The 23,307-nt window shown below is 37.8% G+C and overlaps 1 long non-coding RNA gene across 1 annotated transcript; it reads right to left on the reverse strand.

Annotated features, from left to right (window-relative positions):
* Positions 1-1,745: 1,745 nt before the first annotated feature.
* On the reverse strand, positions 1,746-6,377 carry LOC134476239 (uncharacterized). The gene is made up of 2 exons (XR_010047812.1): positions 6,211-6,377; positions 1,746-4,895 (listed from the first exon to the last, which is right to left on the reverse strand). It is a non-coding gene; the product is annotated as an uncharacterized LOC134476239 (long non-coding RNA).
* Between the last annotated feature and the right edge of the window lie 16,930 nt (positions 6,378-23,307).

The following is a 23,307-nucleotide window of genomic DNA, read 5'->3' on the forward strand; positions in this document are numbered from 1 at the left end:
TCCTGGGCTGTTTCCCCGACTCTCCTTCTTTGGGAGAATCTACTGTGGCTGGTTCTGCTTCAATGTTGTAGCCATATCTGCCTGCACAAAGATCTGTGTATGTATATTGCTTAAAAAGAAAATACATGGCAGCACACTTTCCATACTTATCAACTTTTTTCATTTAGTGATATCTTTTGGATTTCCTTTAATAAGCTTATATACAATGAGCTTTTCCTTTAGTTTTTATTTTTTTGCATAGAGTTCAAATGGGTAAATGTATCATAATGTAGTTTTCTGTTCATAGACACTTTGGATTTTATAAACTTTTATTATAAAAATGTTCCATAAATGTGTTTGCACATATGAAATTTCATGTGGTTTTGTGAGAAGTATCAATTCCAGGAAGTATCCAAAGCAAGAGATAGGTCTAGATTTCAAATTTAATAGATTTCAAAATTTTTATTAAAAAGGCCGAGTTTTATTTCCATTATCAAAATATGGAATTGTGTATTTTTGCAGATTTTTTAACTTAAACGCTCATTTTCATTAAAGTTCATTGCTACTATGGCTGTGTTCTCATCACAAGGTATCTTGTCAAATTCTTGTCTGTTCTGTGGCAATAGTCTTGTGCTAGGTGTACCATATTTAGAAAGATAAAAAGAAACTATATCCTTAATCTGTCACTTTAAAGCCCCACTGCCCTGGTATTTCTTTGTCACGCCTTCAAATATTCATTTATTTGAAAAGTATTTGACTGTGGACTCCATGGTAGGTATTGTATTGGCTGCAGGGAGAATGACTATCAACAAAGTCAGCTAGAAATTCCGATTATATGTACCATGTATTCTATCACTCTTTGTGATTTATATAAAACTTTTCACTTGTAAATATGATTTGTTAGATTTCCATTACTGCAAAAAAATAACTGATGTAATCAATCTAAAGAAAAAAAGTGTTTATTTTGGCTCACAGCTTCACTGCCTTTTGCCCCTGGAGTAGGACAACACATCCTGATTGGGGGTTTGGGGTATAGCAGGACTGTGCTCATCCTAGCACCAGGCAAGCAAAGGGGGTCAGGAATGAGCCAGAATCTGAGGTTCCCCTCCAAGGCCAGGCCCCCTTCCTCCACCACCTAGCTTCTTTCCACCAGACTTCACCACCTAAAGGTTCCAGCACCTCCAAGTAGCACCTCGAGGTTGTGACCAATGCTTTCATACATGGGCTTTTGGGTAGCACTCAGCAAAACTCTAGCAAATTTGATTCAAAATTCTGGTGGTCTTGTCCCTGCTCTTCCTGTTGTCTCTGTTCTCCACAAGGAATTCCCACAACCCAGAACAACCAGTGATTAGTGTTATTTGACTGTCATAGACAAGAAAGTGGAAACAATTTATGACCTCTGGTCTTTCAGACCAAGAAAGTATACAGTGCCCTTGATAAAGGCCTGTTTACCTGTACAGTATGCTTCCTTACTGATGATGTGCTAAAACTCAGCTTCAGTTAGCATGTTTTCATTATTAATTCAAAGACAATTGTCTAGCACAGGTTTAGAAATGCTGCACTATGCCCTGCCTACTCTCTGTGCATTTAGCTAAGTGGGTATTTTTCTTTGACTCTCTTCTAACAGAGCCACACATTTGCTTTGAGATTTATCTCCGGGCTCCCTATAACAAAGGCAGTGCTTTAGTATGTCTAACAGAATATAAGCTATGGAACCATTACCACAAAGTATGGAGGCAGACTTTTAGAAGAACAGACTCCCCCTATTAAATGTATGCAAGTGGCTGGGCATGCCGGCAATTTATTGGAAAAATTAATAGGCCCTCTATGTGACATTAAATAGCCTTTTAACAACAGTGCACTTAGATCCCACACCAACTTACACAAAATAAATAGCACTGAATTGCCTAACAATCAAATAAGGATTTGTCTTCCAATTCAATTTAAATTACTCTGAAAGATAAGCAAACCTAAAAAGCTAATGGAGGAATAAATCCCTATCTATTATGTTCTATTTGACACATATGTAACCCCAGTTGTCTTTGGGAAAATAAAGTCACATAATTTATTTTGTCTTTTTCATACACCAGTCATTAGAGCATCCTTAGTAAGTGGTATTAAGTGGAATACGATAAGGTTATAACATTGCCACAAGTGGGCACAAGGGGAGAAGCATGAGATGTATCTCGTGGGGGTTGGGAGACCTCTTCTTTGTTTGCTGTGAATGAAGGAGAGTAAGAGAGCAGACTGTGAGTTAATATTTGAAAATGTCTAGTAAGAAAATTGATGGAACTCAAATGAGATGGCTTGAAACTTTTTGTATAACCAAGGATCTGTTTACCCACAGAAATGAATACATTCACATTGGGAGATGTACAAAGAGAAGAGCACAAATTTTAATAGCCACTCTAACACACACCCTGTGAATTCAAGGGGTGGGAGGAAGAAGAATACAGTATTGAGGACTCCCAGAGTTCTCATGTCACAGTGGACTTGATGGATTTTCTCTTATTTTTTCATCATGAACGTAAGATGAGGTAAGATAAGCAATAGGTATGCAGGAAGAATACCAGGAAGATGGAAATGGCTGATAATCAAGTGTATGAGGCTGAGCAAAGGTCTGTCTGAGGAAGTTGATGTCAAAGTCACACAGATCTAGTGATCAGAGAGGCCAGAATGCAGGCTGAGTTTGACAGGGAAGGGTCAAAGAGTGGGAATCAGTGTGGAGCATGAAGTGTTGCCATAATCATCTGTCTACTCTTTTTCTGTAACAAAGTTATTCTTCACTATTACATGACTGGCAGTGTACTGTTCCTCTCATTCGGTGACAGGGGTGCAGCCCCACTCTGTTGGCTACAGAACTTTACTTTAAATATGAAGTGAGCACATTTATCCTCTGCCCAATAGAAAGCACAAGAACTTTTGCTCAACTGTAAGCATGGTATATTCTAGAGCATAATATAGACAGGTGCTGTCCATCAGTCTACATCCTAGAATGTGACGTGTGGAACACAGTCATAAGATCTCACAGCTCACACACAATAGGGACTTATTTCTTTTTTCTATGATTGCATCCATGGAGTATGCTGCATCTCCGGGATAGATTCTATACTATAGATACAGAAAACTGAGGCATGGCCAATATAAAATAAGCAGAATATTTTGATCTAAGGATGGGGAGCACCAATCACTTGAGTAAAAACATTTTGGCGCCAGAGCAGAATCCAGCTTTAGCAGATTACAATGCAATTGGCAGGCGTGGGCATGGAATGCCTGGTATAAAATGTTTTTGAGAAGTTTGATAATAGAAATGAGCAAAATGAAGGCTGATATTCCATAGTTTATGCCTGGTTTTTGTCTTTCTAACTCATTTTTTCCCCAATGGTGGGAAAAATTGAGCAAGCTTGTATGTTGTCACAGATATAATGAAGATTAAGATGTCAGATAGAATGGAGATGGCAGTGTAACACAATCCCTAGTCACCAGGACACAAGCAAATGAGTCATCCCTGAATAGGACAGTGGGGGAAAACCTGAGGAGAGAAACAGAACTTTTTATTTTTTGCTCAATGACAATCCTCTGGGACACTTGTTTAAAAATTATGCATTCATAGTTCTAGCCAGTCCAAGAATATGAATTGAGGGAATGGGGTTTATCAGCAGCACCTAGTTTTAGGACAGATGTGAGATGAAGCATTGCAGGTGACTGAGTTCTTCCTGGATTGGCAAGAGATGAACACATTTGCAAGAGAGTACTTGCTTGCATCCATGGAGCAGGTGTTACAAGCTGGTGTACACAGATCCAATAAAGGAGAGGCTAAATGGTAGAGAAGGAGAGATGTTGATAGGTCATGTCAGCTGATGAAGTATCTCCATAGAGGAAGCTAAACAGAAGATCTGGGTGAACCAAGAGTTACCTTGGGGAAATTACCTCTTTCTGTTAGAGATTTCAGATATGACACAGTTTCTGTTAATTAGGGTCAGGGGATGAGGACAGCAGTGGATAGCTGCAGTGGAGACAATGAAACCACCACTGTGAAAGATGCAGTCAAGGGACACAAGGCAAGAATATTGCCAGTTAATCAGAAGGTGCTGATCTGGACAGTGTTGTCCAGGTGCTGAAGTAGCCCGTGAATAAGGACAAAAGGATAGCAAGTGTTCAGATGGAACGGAGGGAAGGACATGGAGACAGACGATCTGAGCCTGAAAGAGGGGAAGAGAGGATGGATGGCAATGGTGTGGCAGTGACAATGGGGTCAGCATGACTGACCCACACCCACCTCAGCCCCCATGTCTGTGCAGTATGGAAGGGTGCACAGTAGTAGCTATTTCGGCCACAACTTCTCTGCTCTCTCCTGCATTCCTCAGGAAATGCAAGAGGAAGTTCATTGCAACAAATGTGACAGATGATGCTGCTTTCCTGTTCTCTCATGACTCCAGTTGTGTCCCTGGGACAGTGTTCAATTGGGAGGCAATGGCACACTTGCTTCTGGTCCCACAAATCTGCTACCCAGGTGTACTGCCTGAGCATGAGATGCTAGATGCACAGACTAAGCTCTTAACTCTCAGGGTGCTTAAAAATCAATGTGGTTGCTGATTAAAATGGTAATTGTCAGATCCCACATCCAGAAACTAAAATTCAGAAGGGTCAAATGCAGAGGAGAACTGGTATTGTTATCTAGCACCCCCAGGGACTCCAAAGGGGCACACAGACAGCCTTGTGACAAATGCTAAAGTGTGGAAGAAAACACGAACTTTGATTCCAACCACCAATACCCTGTTGTTATGGGTGACTTATATGAACCTCTGAATCCAAGTCTTCTCACGTGTGCATCTACTATATACTGGTGGAAATAGCTTGTGCTTCTTGTCATTGTGAGCACCGAACAACTACTCCTGGTGGTTTATTTCTCTCCCCTGCAACACAAAAGCAGAAGACAGTGTCATTGTAATATGCTAGCTCCCTGGTCCGCAGGGACCTTAGCTCCATCATTCTTCCTGCCCCACTATTCTAAAGCTGCTTTCATGGCCTTTGCACTCCTGTCTTCATCGAATTCCAGAAGAATAAAAAAAAAAGTAGGTTAAAAATAAATAAAATGAATTTTCTCCAATAGCTTTCTTTTGAAAAGCCTTTCAACAGTTCCTACAAGTCTCTTCTATACATGTTATCAGCATAGGGCTAACAAAGTGGGAGCTAGAGATATTATTTCAAGTGGCTATATAGTCAATTCCAAGGCTAAATCTTTTACAAACTAACAGTAGAGATTGGATATTGTAAAACAAGCCATATATACCTTGCAATATATGTACTGGATTATTTTGTTTAAACTCCCCAAATAAACCTCTATAACCAGAGGGACTCAGTATCTGTGCCATTTCATGGTTCTGAAGACTAGAAGTTGGAGATAATGGTGTCAACATGCCTGGTTGTTTCTGAAGACTCTCAAAAAAGCATTTGTCCCTTGACCCTCTCTTTGCTCTGGTTTGCTTGCCATTTTTGGTATTCTTTGGCATGTAGACACATCACCGATGTCTATTTTCATGTCCACATATCTTTTCCCTGTCTTATTGTCACTGTGCCCTAGTCCCTTACCCCTTTTAAAGCCACCTACTCTCATACTGGACTAGGGACCACCCTAATGATGTGATCTTAATTCGGTCATCTGCAAGAACCTATTCCCAAAGAAGGTCACAATCATAGGTAGCGAGTATTAGGACTTCCATTGTCTTTGGAGGGCACATAATTGAAGCCATAATGCAAACTGTAACCCTTGTGGGGCTTTGCAGCCCAGCCTCCCTCCTGTAACATGTACCTCTGTGTTCTTGAAAAGTCAGGCTTTAGTCCAGTTTATACCTCCCATCTTTGCTGGCTTTGCATGACCAAACCTCAGATCTCAACACTCGAAACTCAGTGCCTGAGTCTCCTGTTCCCTCTCTGTGTATTGCACTGACACAGCCCCCCTGCACTTCACCTCACTTGCTGATTTCTGCTTCGGCACATGCCCAGGGCCCCTGACTACTGACTGCCTGTACTTACCAACCTTCCATCTTCATCTGCAGAGCACCTGTGGCCCAATGGCTACACTAGCTGATGTATAAAGTTGTTTCACAGCTTGCTCCATTCAACTGCTGCCCAGCTCAGCTCAGCGGAAGCTTAAGACTCTCCTTGCTAAGGCAGGATTTTTTTCCTCATAATAAAACAGCTCTCACTTAAAATTAAAAAATTCATTACCTGTGGCTCCCCAAATTGGCTGCTAGGGTGGATTATGCTGTTTCAGACAACAGAGGGTGGCATCAGGTAGGGATTAAGGAGCCGGCGCTCTGCTCAGAAGCTGGTACCCAGCTTGGATTCACGTGGTTTCTGGAAATAAGGGATTGAAGGGAGGACACAGCGTCCCAGAGAATCTGTGAAGAAAGAGGTAGCTCTAAATTAAACATTGCTCAATGTTTTCCAGGAGGCATCAGCAGCTTGTTAAATATTAAGTAGAAAATTTTCCATCTCACTGTTTCAGGCACATGGCAAGGGGAGAAAAGGCCGGTTTTACAATCTCCGACATGGTGGGAGGGGGATTAAGGGCCACAGAGCTGGGATAATTTATCAGGAAAAGAACAGTGGCTTCCAGCAAAAAGGTTCACAGATGCTGCCTTCTAATTAAAATTTTTTAATTTCAGTATACAATTTTATAGACTTTCTAGGTAGAAAATGAACCACTCAACCCACATGGTGTCTCCCAGGATACTGTGGAGGGAGAAACCAGGGCAGCCTTCCGTGGCTTATGCCTCGCTCTGTGCCCCTAGATGGTCTGCTTTGTGTTGCCAGAAAACAAAGAAGGGGAAATTCAAATTAAAATAGAACACTAGGTGTCCAATACACGTTTCCACATTGTTTGGGACATAAAATGAGACTGTGTTCCTTTATAAGGAAGGAGTTAGTTTTTTACAAGTTGTCCCTGCCCAGTCTGTGAAACGAGTGAGGAAATATAAGGACCTGAGAGCCAGGAGCCCATGGAGTTGTCAGGGACAGGACTGTCAGCCTCATCCAAAAGAAAGTTGTTTGAAACAAGAACAAGATGGAGACATGCGGGAGATTCATATCTGCTCTCACCCTCAACAAACATGGTTTTAACTGAGCCAGGACACATCCTTAGCAACCTCCTAGCAATGCTCCTGTAGGTATTGGTAACTGATTAGAGTTAGTAATTTAGATCTAATGCATTTTCTATGCTTTGTCTAAAGGGTTAGTTTTACATAGAGCACAAGCTAGTTAGACTTTCCAGCTAGAGTTGGTTAAATCTCTTCAGAGATAGACACAAGAGCATTTAAAGTTTTGAAAGGTCCCACCTCCTTGCTTTATGCTATGAGGAATAGGGTTCAGTTTTCTTGCCAAATAAGAGTGGTGCCAAACTATTTTCATCCTAAATGGCTAACCACATTTATTTGTAACATACTTGAGATGCCTTGAGAATTTTCTGGGAATAAAAATATATCTTATTAGCAGCATCTAATGGTGAACCTTTTTGCTGGAAGCCACTTTTCTTTTTCTGATAAATTATCCCAGTTCTATGGCCCCTAGTCCCCCTCCCACCATGGTGGGCGTGGAGAAGATGAGAATTAATCTAAGATTTGGTGCTATGCAAGAAGGATGGGACTCAAATTTGGTTTTGATTGAGAAAATGGGACAAGAACCAAAATTAGAAACCCTCGGTCTTTTGGCTAGTATCAAAGGCTGGAAACCCCATCTACAAAAAAACTCTATGCAGGTACTTGTAAAGGGGATAAATCCTAGGAAATTAGGTTCTTCCACCATTACTCTGAGTTAACAACCTTCATCTTCATGGACTTGGGGGTTAGGGCTGGCAGGAAAGGCATATTCCTACAGTGCGCCATGTGTTGAGCAGAAGAGTCCAGGTACTACATGCATCACGTCAGTTGATGGCCTTGGGATCCTGCTAATGCTCTTTGTTAGTTGTCCCTTCTCTCAAATTTAGTTCTGTTTTTATAGAGGAAATAACTAAGGAATACGGTTGCTCATAAAAATTAACTTTCATAAACCTTTATAGGGCATAAAGTGATATTTTGATGTATATATACATAGTGCCATGATTGCCTGGTGCCATTACATCACTCCATGTATGTATTATTTCTATGGTGTGACATTTGAAATCCACTCTTATTTTGAAATTTGTAATACATTAATAAGTGCACAAGTCTTCCAGGTGTGCAATACACTTCAATAGCTCTTCCTTATGTCAATATGAAAATTTTTACCCTTCAATCAACAACTTCCCATTTACCCGCTTTCCCCATTCCTGCAAATAATTATCATTTTTCTGCTTTTACTTCTGAATTCAACTTAGTTATTTATACATATAAGTGAAATCTTGTGATATTTGTCTTTTTTATGCCTGGCATACATTTTTTAGCACAATCTTCAGTTTTATCCACAATGTCACATGTGATAAGATTTCCCCGTATTAGGGCTGAATAACCTTCAGTTGTGTCTGTATAACTATAAGTTTCTCTATGCACTCAGCTGTTGACGGACATATAGGTTCTTTCCCTATCTTGGCTAATGTGGTTAGAGCCACAGTGAGCATGGGAGTACAGATGGCCTTTGTACCTTGATTTCAGTTCATTTGGGTATAAACCCAGAAGAGGGATTTCTTTTTCCTGTGGTGGTTCTGTTTTAGTTTTTGAGAAACTTACTGTTTCCATTATGCTTGTACTATTTTAGATTCCTAATAATAGTACAAGAGTTCACTTTTCTATACCTGTTATGTTCCATCTTTTTATCATAGGCATTCTGACATGTGTAGATCTAGCCCTTGCCTCCACTTTTGTGTAGCTGTTAGCCATTTGCATGTCTTCTTTTGAGAAATGTCTGTTCAGGTCCTTGATCCGTTTTAATTGGCTTTTCCCCTTTGCTATTGGATTCTTTGATTTCCTTATATTTTGCATGTTTGATCCATTATCAGATGCATATGTGCAAATATTTTCTCCCATTTCATGAGTGTTCTTCATTATTTCATTTACTGTATAGGTACTTCTCAGTGCTATGCCATCCCAGTTGTAAATTTTACACTTATTACCTTGTGCTTTCAGAACTACATCCAGACAGTCATTGCTCAGTCCAGGATCACAGAGACTTTCTCCTTAATTTTCTTGTACTAGTTTTACAGTTATAGGCCTTTATGTTTGTACGTAGTGCATTTTGAGTCAATTTTCTATATTCCACAAGATAAGGATCTAATTTCATTCTGTAGGTGTATGTCCAATTTTTTTCTACACAGTTTATTGTAGAGATGGTACTTTCCCCATATGTAGTCCTGGCACACTTGTTAATAATAAATGTACTGTAAATCTGTAATTTTAATTCTAAGTTTCCTGTCCTTTTATATTTGTTAGTACTTGTTTTTATGCTTGTGAAATATTTTGACTATAATTGATTTATAATATCTTGTTTTTTAGTTAATATATTGCATATTGTTTCCTCAGTACTACTTGTTCAGGTTACAAAAAATGATCAGACAGTGACAACACAAAATGTTCTTTTTAATGAATTAACCAAGATTAATAGTATAGTCATCTACCTTATATACATATACACACAGTTATATATATGTATGTGTGTGTGTATATATATATATATACACACACACACACATATATATATATTTTTTTTTCCTTTCTTCCTTTTTGTCTTTCCCCATCCCAGTTGTTCTTTCCTTTCGAGCACTTTCTTTCCCTTTCATTCTTACAGTATCTATTATACATTTTGGATCTTATTACTCTTTCAGTTTTTTATGTATTATTTTTTACACTAGGAAGACAATATGATATTTATAAATGTGAGTTTGATTTATTTCACTTATGAGTATAGTCTTGTTGACTCCATTTACCTATTAAATCCTAAAGATTATTCTTTTTATAGCTGAGTGATTTTATAAATTACTCCATTTTATAAAAGTATTACGTCTTTTTATCCATTCTCTAGTTCATGGGCATTTTTGTTGTTTCCAAGATTTATCCATTACAAATTGTGCTGCTATAAACATAGGTGCATATATATTGCTGTGGCATGAAGGTCACAATGGATCAAAGATCTAAATATTAAAACATACTAAATCTATTGGAGGATAAAGTAGGAAGAAATCTTGAAGATGCAGGGGTAGGCAAAGAGTTTATGAACAAAACACCAACTGCACTGAAAATACTTCCAAGAATCAGCAACTAGTATCTCTTCTTAGTAAAAATCTTTTGCGCTTCAAAACAAATCAACAGTGGAATGAAGGAAAACCCACAGAATAAAGGAAAAGCACAAAGAATTTTACTCAGCTGTTCCTCAAAGGATTTAATATCTAGAACATATAAAGAACTGAAAAACATCAGCCTCCCCCCAAATTTAAAGATCCAATCCAAAAATGGTCATCTGAGATCAACACACACACTTCTCAGATAAAGCAATACAAATGGCAAATAAATATATGAAAAATATTCAACAGCACTGGTCACTAAAGAAATGTAAATTACAACATTGAGATTCCATCTCACTCAAGAAAAAATGGCCACCATCAAGAAATTAACCAATAACAAATGTTGATGGGGCTGTGGGGAAAAAGCAACCCTTCTTTACTGTTGGTGGGAGTGTAGACTGGTACAACTACTGTGGAAATCAGAGTGGAGGTTTCTCAAAAAAGAATGGAAGTCTCATTCAATTTAGCTATTCACCTTCTAGGTATTTGCCCAGAAATATTGAAAATGGAGTATCTTTTAAAATTAAGATTTATAATACATTTAGCTTTGTTCTGTTTTTGTCAATATTGCTAAGTTATTTTGATTCTTTTGTAGTTTTATGAAAAATTTAGTAGTAGTTTTAATTTATGTGAATAACATCATCAGAATTTGAATAGAAATTATACTGAATCTGTATATCATTTTTGCAATATGGACATTTTTACAATATTCTTCCAATTTGAATATGGAATATCTAATTGTTCAATTACTTTCATCAATGTTTTATAATTTTCAGTGTGTAGATATCTTACCTTTCTGGTTAACTTTATACCTCAATATGAGATTTTGTTGTTGCTACTATAAAGGGATTGCTGTCTTTTTTTTTCCAGAAGGCTCATTATTATTATTCTCCAGAAATGGTGCTGATTGTTGTTTGTAAATTTTTTCTTCCAACTTTACTAATTTTTTTCTTTTTAAATTTCATTTTATTAGTACATGTTTTCAATAAACATATAGTCATCTTGGGGATGCTTTTTCATAATGTAATATGCTTCTTCTTTAAATTCCTTCACTTTTTACCCTCCCTTCTCTTATTTTCCTTTATCCCTTTTGCATTTTGACAGTTCTAATAGATTTTGGTAGAGATGTAGGATGTTCCGTATGCAATGTCATAAGAGACTATTTTACCTCCTTCTTTATATTTACTCATAGGTGACTTTTATTTCTTTGTCTTGCCTAGTTGCATTGGCTAAGACTTCCAGTCCTCTCTTGAAAACAGGTGAGTGATAAGAATGGGTATCCTTGATTTTTTTTTCCTGGTTTTAGAAAACTTCCAACTTTTATTAGTGAAAATTGTATTGGCTATATATGGCCTTTTTGTTCAGGTGCATAACTTCTGTATCTAATTTTTTAGTTAAAAAAGGATGCTGAGTTTTATCAAATATTATTTCTGTGTCTAATAATCATTACATGATTTTCCCTTTTTTTAGTGTGGTATATCACATTTATAGATTTGTGCAAGTTGAAATATCCTTACAACCAGTGAGAGATCTCATTGGTCATAGTCAATGACACTTTTTTAAAGTATTCTTGAATTTGTTGATATTTAGTTTAAGAGTTTTGCCTCTATACTTATCAGGAATATTGATGTACAATTCCCTTTTTTTGTGTGAGATGTTCTTATCTGGATTTGGTGCCAGTGTAATGCTAATATCATAAAATGAGTTTAAAAATATTCAATCTTCTTCATTGTTTTAGAGTAATTTGAAAAGAATTGATTACATTTATTCCTTAAATGTAGAATTTAGATGTTAAATAATCTGATTTGGAAAAGAGATTTTTATTGTTGAATCAATACTCATTATTGATCTGCTCAGATTTTCAGTTTCTGAATGATTTGGTGTTGGTAGTTCGGGTGTTTCTTCTGAGAAGAATGTACATTGTATAAGACCTTGCTGCTGATGAGTACAATGTTTTGTGTGTATCTGTTAGGTTATTTGGTATAACTTATAATTCAAAATAAAACCTGATTAGAATTCTTGTAAAAGTTTACTCTGGTTGTAATGGCGACATTTGACCATAATGAAGTGGAAATACAGAAATTAGGAAGCGTGATATGATAGACACAAACTGATAGTTCCTAGAGTAACAGAGTAGTTGGAAGTAGAGATGTTAAAAAGTTGTAGGAGTGGGATTCATTATAAAGATGAAGTTTAAAGTTCTTTCCAAAGTGTTGGATATGAGGGTAAAGAAACAGCTGTATCTTGATGTTTCTAACAACCATCTGGATGTAAACAAGTCTATGAAGATGACAGAAGAAGACAAGTCTGATAAGAAAGTAGTCATCTGGTAGAAGAGCAGCCTGACATGTGAAAGGCATTCTCTAAGACACCCTCTCCCCCACTGAATGACACCTTTGTGCAGCACCTTTCCCTTGAGTGAAAGCTGGCATATGCCTTACTTCTAACCAATAGAAAGCGGAAAGGCTATGGCATGTCATTTCCGTGATTATAGTACCTTATATAAAGTCCCACCGAAGCATGTTAGAGGGAGAAATCCTTCTTCTGTCTTTGAAGAATATCCATGTCAGAACCAGTCCTTAAGGTCACTTGCCAATGAATTTTGAGCTTCAGACAACAGATAGAAAGAAGATAGGGCTGTCAGATATACATTCACGAGGAAATTCTGTCCAGAATCCAAAAGGGTTGGCAGTGCATTCTTCTGTTGTATACTTTAATAAGAGATGTCAAAGTCAGATGTGGTGGCACACACCTGAAATTCCAGTACTCAGGTGGCAGAGACAGGAAAATCATCTCAAATTCTAGGCTAGCCTGGATTACACAGTGAGTTCAAGGACATCCTGAATTATATAACAAGACCTTATAAATAAATAAATATATTAATAATGAAAGAGAGAGAGACAGAGATTCATTTGTGGATTGATTGGTTTCAGTTTGATTGACATTTTAATACCCTTGAGTAGGAGACCCAGCTTAGCTTAACTGTCTGAACTCCTAACCTACCAAACTACAGGACAGAAGCCCCTAATGTAATATGTTAAGTAGCAACATAAAGTGTTCAAAATGATAAGCTGTACAACCTTATCCTCTAAGAAGAGTGTGAGTCTATATTCAGCATGATATGGGTCAGAAAGTTTTATCCCTTGTCCCCAACCAGAACCCACTAAACTCCACAAATCATAGTAGAGCAGAAGGAATAGGACAAAGCTGTTACTCAAAAATTAAAATGTTGTTCGAGCATCATTCTTCCTCCTTCTGCACCGTAAATAGCTGGTATCTTAGGGGCTCCAATGTACCACTGGGGACTTATGAACACAACCAAACTTACTTCTCGCAGAGGTGTCTCAGTGCAATGGCAAACAGAAACACCAAAACAATACCCAGAATTTGGAAGCAGATTTATTTAACATCAGATGGCCACTGAAAGCAATTGACTTATAAAAATTTCAAACCCTAATCTCTGGTGGTCTAGGGCTTATTTCTCTAAGCAGAAAGTGCAGAGGTGAGATGGCTTGTAACTTGAGGATTGGTTCTTACAATATGCATCACCGTGACCAGCCACTTCTAAGAAACAAAATAACAAGCACTGTAACAGGAACTACTACTTAGGCAACTAACAAACTGAAGTGTACTGGCTGGAGGGAGGGGGCATTTTCCGCTGCATTTCCCCCTCTTTTAGTTTTCCCAGAAGGAGTTTGTGGTTGCTTTCCCTTATTGAGTTTCTCTCTAAGTTGACAGTGTGAAGGTGTTAATTTGATCTAGGAGAGTGTCCAAAGTGCATTGGATGCCCCGCAAATTTTTATCATCTGTAAAGGCCTTGTTGATTGTTTGTTATTATTTCAGGACAATCATCCATAAAGCTAAGGCAAAGAAGGGACTGAGGTGTAAGCAGCCAGAAAAGGCACAAAAATCAGTGCACTGAGGTATGGAACAATTGTGTGAACAGAGTCCTTAGACTTCAGTCATATGTGGACTGGTCAGCATCCAGAGTGACCAGAGCAGGGCTTTGAGTTTGTTATCTCTTTAGAGTAAGCCCTAGCGGAGCTGTCTAACCTGGGTAAATTTTCCAGAACTCTGGAATGATGGATGTAAGACTGGATTATTGAAACCTACACCTGAGTCTTATGTATACACAGAAGTGCCTACGAGTACTAGCTGCTCCTTTAGCTAAACTTTTGTGGTGCTAGCTATAAGTTATTTCTTTAGGATTATTATTATTTTTTTTTAATCTTTAGGGCTTGTAACCTGTATGCTATTTGTAGGTTTTAGTTATCTCTGCTACAAATGCAGGCCTGTTTTCACTGTCAGTGATCAAGAGAAGGCCAAATTTAGGGATAATATTTTGTAGCTGAATCCTACAAACCTTCATTATCCTCTCAGCTCAGATAGAAAATGCATTAGGTCAGCCTAAGTAGATGGGCACTAAATCTATCTGTATATTTTTAAATGGAGGGATGTCACGGTCAGTGATATAGACATGAAAGCCTGAGCTGGTTGCTGGGATTCAAATGCCAGGCATTCAGATGTGGCTTGACTTGCAGAACATATGGTAGCCATGGGTCTTGCTCTGATCAAGTAAAGTTTTCCTGGCTGGGACTGATGTTTCAATCAATCAAATTCCCAGAGGGGCTTAGGAGTGCAAGTTTAGCATCAATGGTGGCAGGCTTCCAGACAGCAGCAGGAAGCATAGTAGGAGAGGTTTGGCCAAAATAACTTTGTCCAAGGTAACCATAGCATAGCTAGCCTGTCAAAATCCATTCCTAATGTACTTTCATTTGTAAACAGGATGTACTTGGCACCTTTCACAGGATCCATTTTTGGGTCCAGTACAACATATAGTAACTGAATAGTTAGGGCTTAGCCTAAGATGAGCTTTTTAGCTTTCTTGATCAGAAGGACAGTGGCTATTAGAGCATGAATGCAAAGTTAGGAGGCAGCCCTTAGGCACTGTTACATAGGTAGGCCACTGGATGCTCCCATGGGCAGATAATCAGAGTAAGCATCTTTGTACTTTGTAGCCAGTTTCTGCCAGGTATTGCAATAGAGCTTTTGCGTCCTTCTGGCAGGCAGTTTGAGTGTCATTAATCAGAAGTGCAGTGATATTTTGTGCTGTGGAACTAGTGAGGTCAGCTATGAAGGCTTCCCCAAAAGAGGACAAACAAGTTGTGAACCTCTGGGAGGTTCACTTGACTTTTGTGTCCAGAACTAGAGTCTTTTCATTTAAAGGCAAAGAGGGGCTGGCTGATAGGAGCCAATCATAAGTGGAAGAAGGCATTCTTTAGGTCTGGGGGGTGGGGTATACCAGCAGACTATGAGCAGTAGAAGACTATGGATGGCTTGTGCAAAGGAAATGATTGATTCTAAGTTGAAGAGGAGGTCTCTTCCCAGACACTGTATGGGGACCGGTTTATATAGAAATTCACATTTGGTGAGATGTCCTCCCAGGTTTGTGCTTGGCAGAAAGGGAGAGAGGCAGGAGTCCCAGTTGCCCCAGTGATGGTAACATTTGACAGAATTTTGAAGGCAGAGAGTTCTGTTCCACTGTCTACCAGTAAAGTCACAAGTTTGCCCTTGACTTTTGCAATAACCATGGGCTCTCAAAAGCCCTGATTTATAGAGCTTGGTCTGTCCTATCCATCCAGGCCTGACAGGATGAGAAGAGTTTCAGGTTAAGTTGGTACTGGATAGTCAGGATTTTTGTGTCTTGTAGATGAAAGGGACATTTACTTTTTTGCGTCTGTAGTCTTTATAACTCATAGCCAGTGGTTATGGTCCTCTGTCAGCCTGGATTTTCTTAAGGACATGAGGTGCATTTCTTTTTTTAGGTTTCTGGGTAACAGCACTTGATGGGATTTTGGTCCCTCCTCTTTGATATCTTTGAGAAACATTTAATTGACTTTAAGCACCTAGGTGGGGCAACTTTTGGGAAAAGCCATGACAACTTATTCTTCAGGGATGATAGTCTGCTTTCTTCTCAGTCAAAATGTGGAACCCAAAAGGAATTGCTGGCAGTCATCTGGGGTGGGCATTAGATGATGCGTGTCTTGGAGGGAGCAAGGGGTTGTAGCTGACTGTAGATAATAACCAATCAAACTGGAACTAGTTCATCCGACTGGAAGTAGATGAATCAAGAGCTAGGGTAAAACTTTTGGTAGCAACTGCAGTAGCGAACAAGAGTGCCAAGGTTGAACTTTGAGGAAGAATGGGTCTCCTTCTTTTTCTTTTCTTTGAGATGCAGGGAATTCTTTGGCTTCATTTTTAACTCTATAAAAGGTCTTTTTCCTGCAGTCAGAAACCAGCTTTTGACTAATTAATTCTCATCTCTGACTTCCTATATGTGTATTGTGTGCCCTTGAAATGATAGCACAACATAGGATGAGTGCTCTTCAGACTAATAGACCATCTAAATGGCTGCATCACTCATGGGAATTTAGGTTCACCTTAAGTAAAAAGGGTGTAAAGTCTCTGTTATGCCATATTTAGATCACCATAGAACCACGAAATTGGGCCCAGTCAGCCACCGTGACCAGTGTGTCTCAGTCCTGGTGCACAGATGGAGCAGCCTATTGCTTATACTACCCATGCCACTCACTCACACATTCATTCCAGCAGGCACTCAGAGGTTAAACATCCTAATCCCCTTCCCTTGAGAGTGGTCCTGACTAATGGGAGCTGATTAGACTTCCCTGTTGCTCAGACTAAGCATGACTGACAGAAAGATTAGCTGGGATACCCCCTGCTATCACAATGATGCAGACAGATAGACAGATCTCCTGTTGGTCTGATGTGAGCTACTCAAGTAGGGAGCCAAAAGTCCTCTTCCACACCACTGAGAGGACCGAAGAAATCTCAATGGCACACCTTGCCATTGGGAATGGTAAGGTCCTTGCTCTGTCTGCGAAGGCCATGACACATGACCAAAGAGGTCAGCATGGTTGTTCTTCCTGGCCAATGCACCAGATGCAATGGCCAACAGAATCACCAAAACAACATCCATGATTGGAGGCAGATTTATTTAATGTCAGATGGCCACTGATAAGGAATCAATCCTTACAAAAATGTTAGTCCCTGGTCTCTGGTGATCTAGATTTTATAAGGGTTAAGCAAACAGGGAAGCATGGAGGCAAAATGACTTGTCATTTGGGGATTGGTTTTTACAATATATATCACAGTGATCAGCTATGCATCATAGTGACTGATGACCGTTTTGAAGAAACCAAAATATGAGGAGCTGTACCTGGGCAAATAACAAACTGAACTATACTGGCTGAGGGGTGCATCTTCTGCTGCACCTCAGCTTCCTCAGTGTGAAGCACTCAAATGAAGTGGTAGGAGCTGTGCTTCACCACAGAGGCAGTGAGCTAGTGGAGTGGTCACCCTTTCACCTCTTAGTGGTACTCTGGGGAGATGGAATCAAACTGAAGTGCACATCATAAGTGAGGACACACAGTGTACCTGGACAGACCCATAACCAAGGAAACTGCTTCATTAAATAGACTGCTCTCAATGCATTGTGAAGAAGATGTAATTTTATCTTTCTCTGACCACTTTCTTAAAGCAACTGGCAGCAGATCCTTTTCCCTATCTAGGGATGGCATCTCACCCTGTTTCTGTGTGTCAATATCACCTCATTTGGGGTGTTAAAAAGTCTGATTCCCTTTCAGAAAACAAGTGGAGATCTTATCAAACTCAAGTTTGTCTTTCTTCTTTATCCTTGTTTCATAGACCAGGATGAGCAGGGAAGGTCTATTTGAAAGAACTCTATTCTTGTACTCTTTTGCTCACTTACGCTACCCCCTTTTTGTCTCTTACAAAACTGCAGGATGAAGTACAAGAATTGGAGTGAACCAAAGTAAAATGTTACCTGAATAAGTCCTTTTTATAATCTATAACTTGTGACCTCTGGGGACAGCAGCTCAGCTGTTTGTACTTTCTCAGAGGGACAGCGTATTTGTAGGCTGGGTGGGGATTCCCTCAATGAGCTCCTTTAGGTACTGAAGAGAGTGCTGTACTCTCTGTCTCATCTCTGGCAGATCTCCTTTGCTTGGTTTTGCAGCATCCCATGAAGTGTTGATATCCTGGCTGCAATTCCCTTGGGTAGGGGATTTGCCATATAACAGAAGCTTGCCTTCAACAATGTCCATTGGTCCACAGCCAAACTGCATTTTGCTACACTCAATTCTGCAGGTGGAACTCGGCTCATGTTTTCTCTCCTTCTAATTCTCTGGGTGAAACCAGAAAGTGTGTATTCACAGAACTCCCTTAATTTCTCAAGGTTTCATGGCAAGATCTCTGAGAAGCTCTCTACATTTTCTTCAAAGCTGTACAAGAGTATGTATAGATCCGGCTACCTAGACAGCATCCTATGGATGGAGAACATGGGGACCTCCTCCTCTCTAATGTATGACCACAGGCTCTGTGAATGGTTCTTATTTCTCCTACGTGCAGGTTTCACTGGGGAATAAAATCTTCCTACTCTCTTTTACTACTTTTAGTAAAATTTTCCCTCAAAATTTTGATTTGCAGTATCAGACAGTTTTGAAAGTTGTTTTAAGGACTTTATTTGCCTCTGGTAATCCTGAAATATAGCTACAACTTTTGTAAGTGGGTCACTGATGCTCTAAGAAGTTTTCTTAAAATGCTTACTACTTCTTCAAAGTCTTCCAACATTCTCTCAATTTATAAAAAAAGAATACAAACTTGATTTCTCTATCCCTCTGGGGAGCAGAGAAACAGACAGATTTCCTTTATGAAAGCAGGCTTCATTGCATCTCATGGGAAGCTGGGTATTTACACAAGAAACATGGAATAGATACCACAAGTGACAGATTTTTTTTTTTTTTTGGTAAAACTATAGAGTTAGTTGACTTTAGAATAAAATACGTTCTGTAAATTAATGGAAAAGCCTAAGTACTACAGATAGAGCACACCAAACAGAAATATTGCTATGCATAAATATGGACTATAAATTTAACATTGCATGTATAAAGCAAAATATCAGGTAAGCGAGGTCAATGTCCTACCACCATAAAAGTTTGTGAATAAAGCTAATCTGAAAATAATTTTAAGTGGGAAATCAGTTAAGATAGTCTCAGATTTTACTTACTGCATAAAATAGCGTGAAAATAAGGCATATTCCCTACTTTGCCTCACTTAGATAAGCAGAAAAAGTGTCAGATTTTGAGCCATTAAAAAAAAACTCAGAAAAGGATATCATGCATGATAACTACTTTGATAACAGTTAAAAGTAACAATATCTTCTCAGCAGAAAAGAAAACCTTTATATATTACATTTACTGATTATTGATGAAGGTAAAGTGTGATCTCTTTTGACTTGCAATAGAGTTTTGTACTTTTTCTCAGTGAACACAAGTAAGAATAAACTAAATTTCGGGAGGCAAATTATTGTTTTGTTTTGTTTTGTTTTGTTTTAACTTTTCAAAACTCTCCTGTCATAAGCTCAGGTATCTCTTTAATTCTTTTTCTTTAATGTTGCTTTTTCTAACATTCTGCCCTTGAGGATTCCAAGGAAAACTGCTGACATCTGCTTTTATCCAAATTTTAATAAATACAAGATTTGAGATTCCAGAGAAAAAGAATTCCTTCCCCAATTCTCTTAAGGTATATTTCATGGTTTTTTTTTTTATTTAAAGGAAAAAAGACAGTATAAGGGTATAAGTAATACAAAATTACAAAAAAAATGGTAAGAAATCACTGGGTAATAGATTACATATTGTCATCTTAGAAATAGTTGTTCAAGTTACAGGATTAAAGCATACAATGTAGACATTCAAACAGTGAGACTGCAAACAGTTGTGTTCAGTGTTCCAACAAAAACTTAGTAATATGGTCATCTATCTTAACACACCTAAACACACTTGTAGTTGTATCCTTTAGAGCACTTTTTTTCCCTCTCTTTTTTATAACAAAATTCACACATTTTGGGTTTTATTGCTCCCATAGTTTTTATTACTTTTTTTTGGAAGAGAATAAAACCAAATATGGCAAAACAAAGCAGTCAGTCAAAACAAAGAATAGACACAGCACATGATGTAAAAACAGAATACAAGGGGCTGCGAATTTAGCTCAGCGGCATAAGCGCCTGCCTTGCAAGCAGGCAGTCTTGAGTTTGACCCTGGTACTGATAAAAAGGAAAAAGGAAAAAGAAAAAAAAACAAAAACAACAACAACAAAAAAAAAACAGAATACAAGGTTATCAACAATGGTTACCATAATGCCTCTTGCTTCCTTAAAAAAGAATTGCCTATATTATTAGGTATAATAAAATTGAACAAAACAGTACAGAACAAGACCAATAAAACCTAAACATTGGAAACATTACAGGACTTCAAAAGAAGATAATAGTCAAACCAGAATGGACACCATACTGAATCTTATTGCCTTCAAAGTAGTTGCCTGTACCCTCAAACTTGATACTATCAAGAAGAACGGAACAGAGTCTAATCAGTCAAAACAAGATTGTGGGAGTAATACAGGGCTTCAAATCAAGTTAATAGAAAAAAAAGTTACTATAATATAGCATGCTAAAGTTTTTATTTTTTCCCTTAATTAAAAAGAATAATAAATAAATAAATATTTTTTTATGAAAAAGGGGGAGATTTAGATAAAAGAGGACATAACAACATAACAATACAGGTCAAAGCATGACAATTTCAGCAACCTAGTGCTTCACCACAAGATAACCTGACTTAATAGTAGTTACCATAGTGTCTCTTTCCTTGAAATATTTGAATATAACTTCGTATACTATAGCATCAAACATATCAAGACAGTGTGAAACCATTCAAGAGGATGAAAGTATTACAGGGTATTTAGAACAAGCTAACAGAAAACAAACAATGGTTTCTATATTATATCTTTGCCTATAAAAATTTTTTATTTATACTATCACATATAATAAAATCCAGTAAGATACAACATGATAAAACCGATGGAGACAGAAGAGCAACATTTTGGTCGGACTTCAAAACAATGGCTTTATTCTGGATTGTTTGATATTATTGCCTGTGATGAAATGAACAGCTATTTTGAAGAAAACAAGACATAATAGCTAGTGCTGATTTAATATCATCTTGTTTTGAAATATATATCATGTTTTACATATACTTTATATGTATCATCTTTTACCTACGTTCTTTTAATTTATTGCTTGATGTTTCCCATAGTTTTCAAAGACCAGCTATTCTAAAACACTTACTCCACGTTTAGAAACTTGGGTGTCCTGCCTTATTTTCATGATTAAAAGATCCAGAGACTGAGTGAATAACAGCACTCCTGGTGAGTACAGAAGGCCAAGCTCAATGTAGGTATTCAATACCAAATTTCTATAATCGCCATGTGGAATTTCCAGGATGCTGACCAGAAAGCCTAGTCTGGTGCCCCAACAGGAGAATGAGCTGCATCAGGAAGGAAAATCCATTTGCTAGACTTCTCAACACACGCAGATAGGACTGTGGTGGCCAGTTATTGGCATATGACTTCTCTTTAGTTGACCTACCTCTAGGCTACAGTATTCTTTTCAAAATATTTTTACAATAAAATGCCTTTTAATCTCATTTGAGAAAGTTTTCAAAATATAGGATGGAAATAAATAAAGCTTATGTTTTACCATGCTATGTAGAAAACCCAGAAGCATATCAGATGATTAGATTCAGATAATTTCTTCTTACACACCACATGATATCTTCCATTCAACTTCATGTATAATATCTGGATTGAAATGTTTCCATTTTTTAAAAAAAATCATTCTCAATGATGCGTGACATTTCCAAAGATACAGCATCATGTAATCCTTCCTCAATAAATACATATGGATTATCTGCTCTATCATGGAGCATGTGTTAAAGACTAGGAGTGTAGAAATATGTCAAACATATATTGTCTGTATATATGGAATTTACCTTTTCCTCACTAATCGCTAATGAGGGATGCACCATTAGTAATTCAAAAATTTAAATGTAAATTTATTTATAGCTAATAGATAACAAATAATAAAGGTAATTTGGAATATGAAAGTGTAAAATGGAGGAATTGAACTGATTAGGAAAGTCAGGGGATGAATCAAAAGCTACTGAGCTAAGATCATGCTTTTTGAGAAAACCATGCAAGGACAAGTCTCAAGAAGGCTGAGGATGTTTACAATTCAGGAAACTACTCTGCATGGGAGGCCAGACTAGGAGACTAGTTAGACCCATGTCAAAGCAGCATAAACTATCAGAAGCCAGTTTCAGGGATTCAAAAGTGACTCACATTCAGAATGGCTGGTCTTTGATTACCTTGTCATGACACCAACTGAAATGTTGAGAACAACCATCTACAGTTGGGAAATTGTCAGATCTAGAGCTGAGGAAAATTCAGTGGCTAGAGAATTGGAGTAATGCTAAAATTCCATCAAAATATAAGCCATGAAATCGAATTGAAATGGTGAAAGGCTTGAAAACATGGAACTAATTCCTTAGTAGATATTTCAGCTGTTTCTCATTTTTTTCATCTGCTCATATTGCAATGGACTTCTTGTTCCAAAAATCTTAAGATGCATTACTTAAAATGGAATCAAAGAATCATGTGATAAAATATTGCAAAGATTGCTTATATATTGCCAGTGTATTATCATAAAAAGTTACATTATTTTTCACCTTAAGATTGTTTCAGTAGCCATAGCTCACCAAAGTTGCTACAGTATTTACTTGTCTTTCTAAAGTCTAAGCATTTTGATAAATAAATAAATTTGATTGTCACACTTTGAATTTTAGTTTAGATTTCTTCAGAAAATATAAATTACATGGTCAAAGATATTGATGCTTTTATTCATGTTCTTAGAATATATCCTATATAGAAATAAAGATTTTTAGAAATTGTCTTTCTTGTATAACTCATCGATTTTCTTATACTTCTGTTTCATTCCACCTGGAATTTATTTTGAGGGTGAATTCTGTTATGACCTGTCATTTTTTTCGGGCCCTTTTCTGTACTAATCTTTTGAGTGTTCTTCTTAGCGCCCCTTTTTACCATTCCCCAGAAACTTTCCACACTATCCTTGTCCTTCCCAAACAGCA

This window comes from Cavia porcellus, unplaced genomic scaffold (assembly GCF_034190915.1).
Source record: "Cavia porcellus strain 051 isolate PalLab524CR breed Dunkin Hartley unplaced genomic scaffold, mCavPor4.1 scaffold_6, whole genome shotgun sequence".
NCBI classification, from domain to species: Eukaryota; Metazoa; Chordata; class Mammalia; order Rodentia; family Caviidae; genus Cavia; species Cavia porcellus.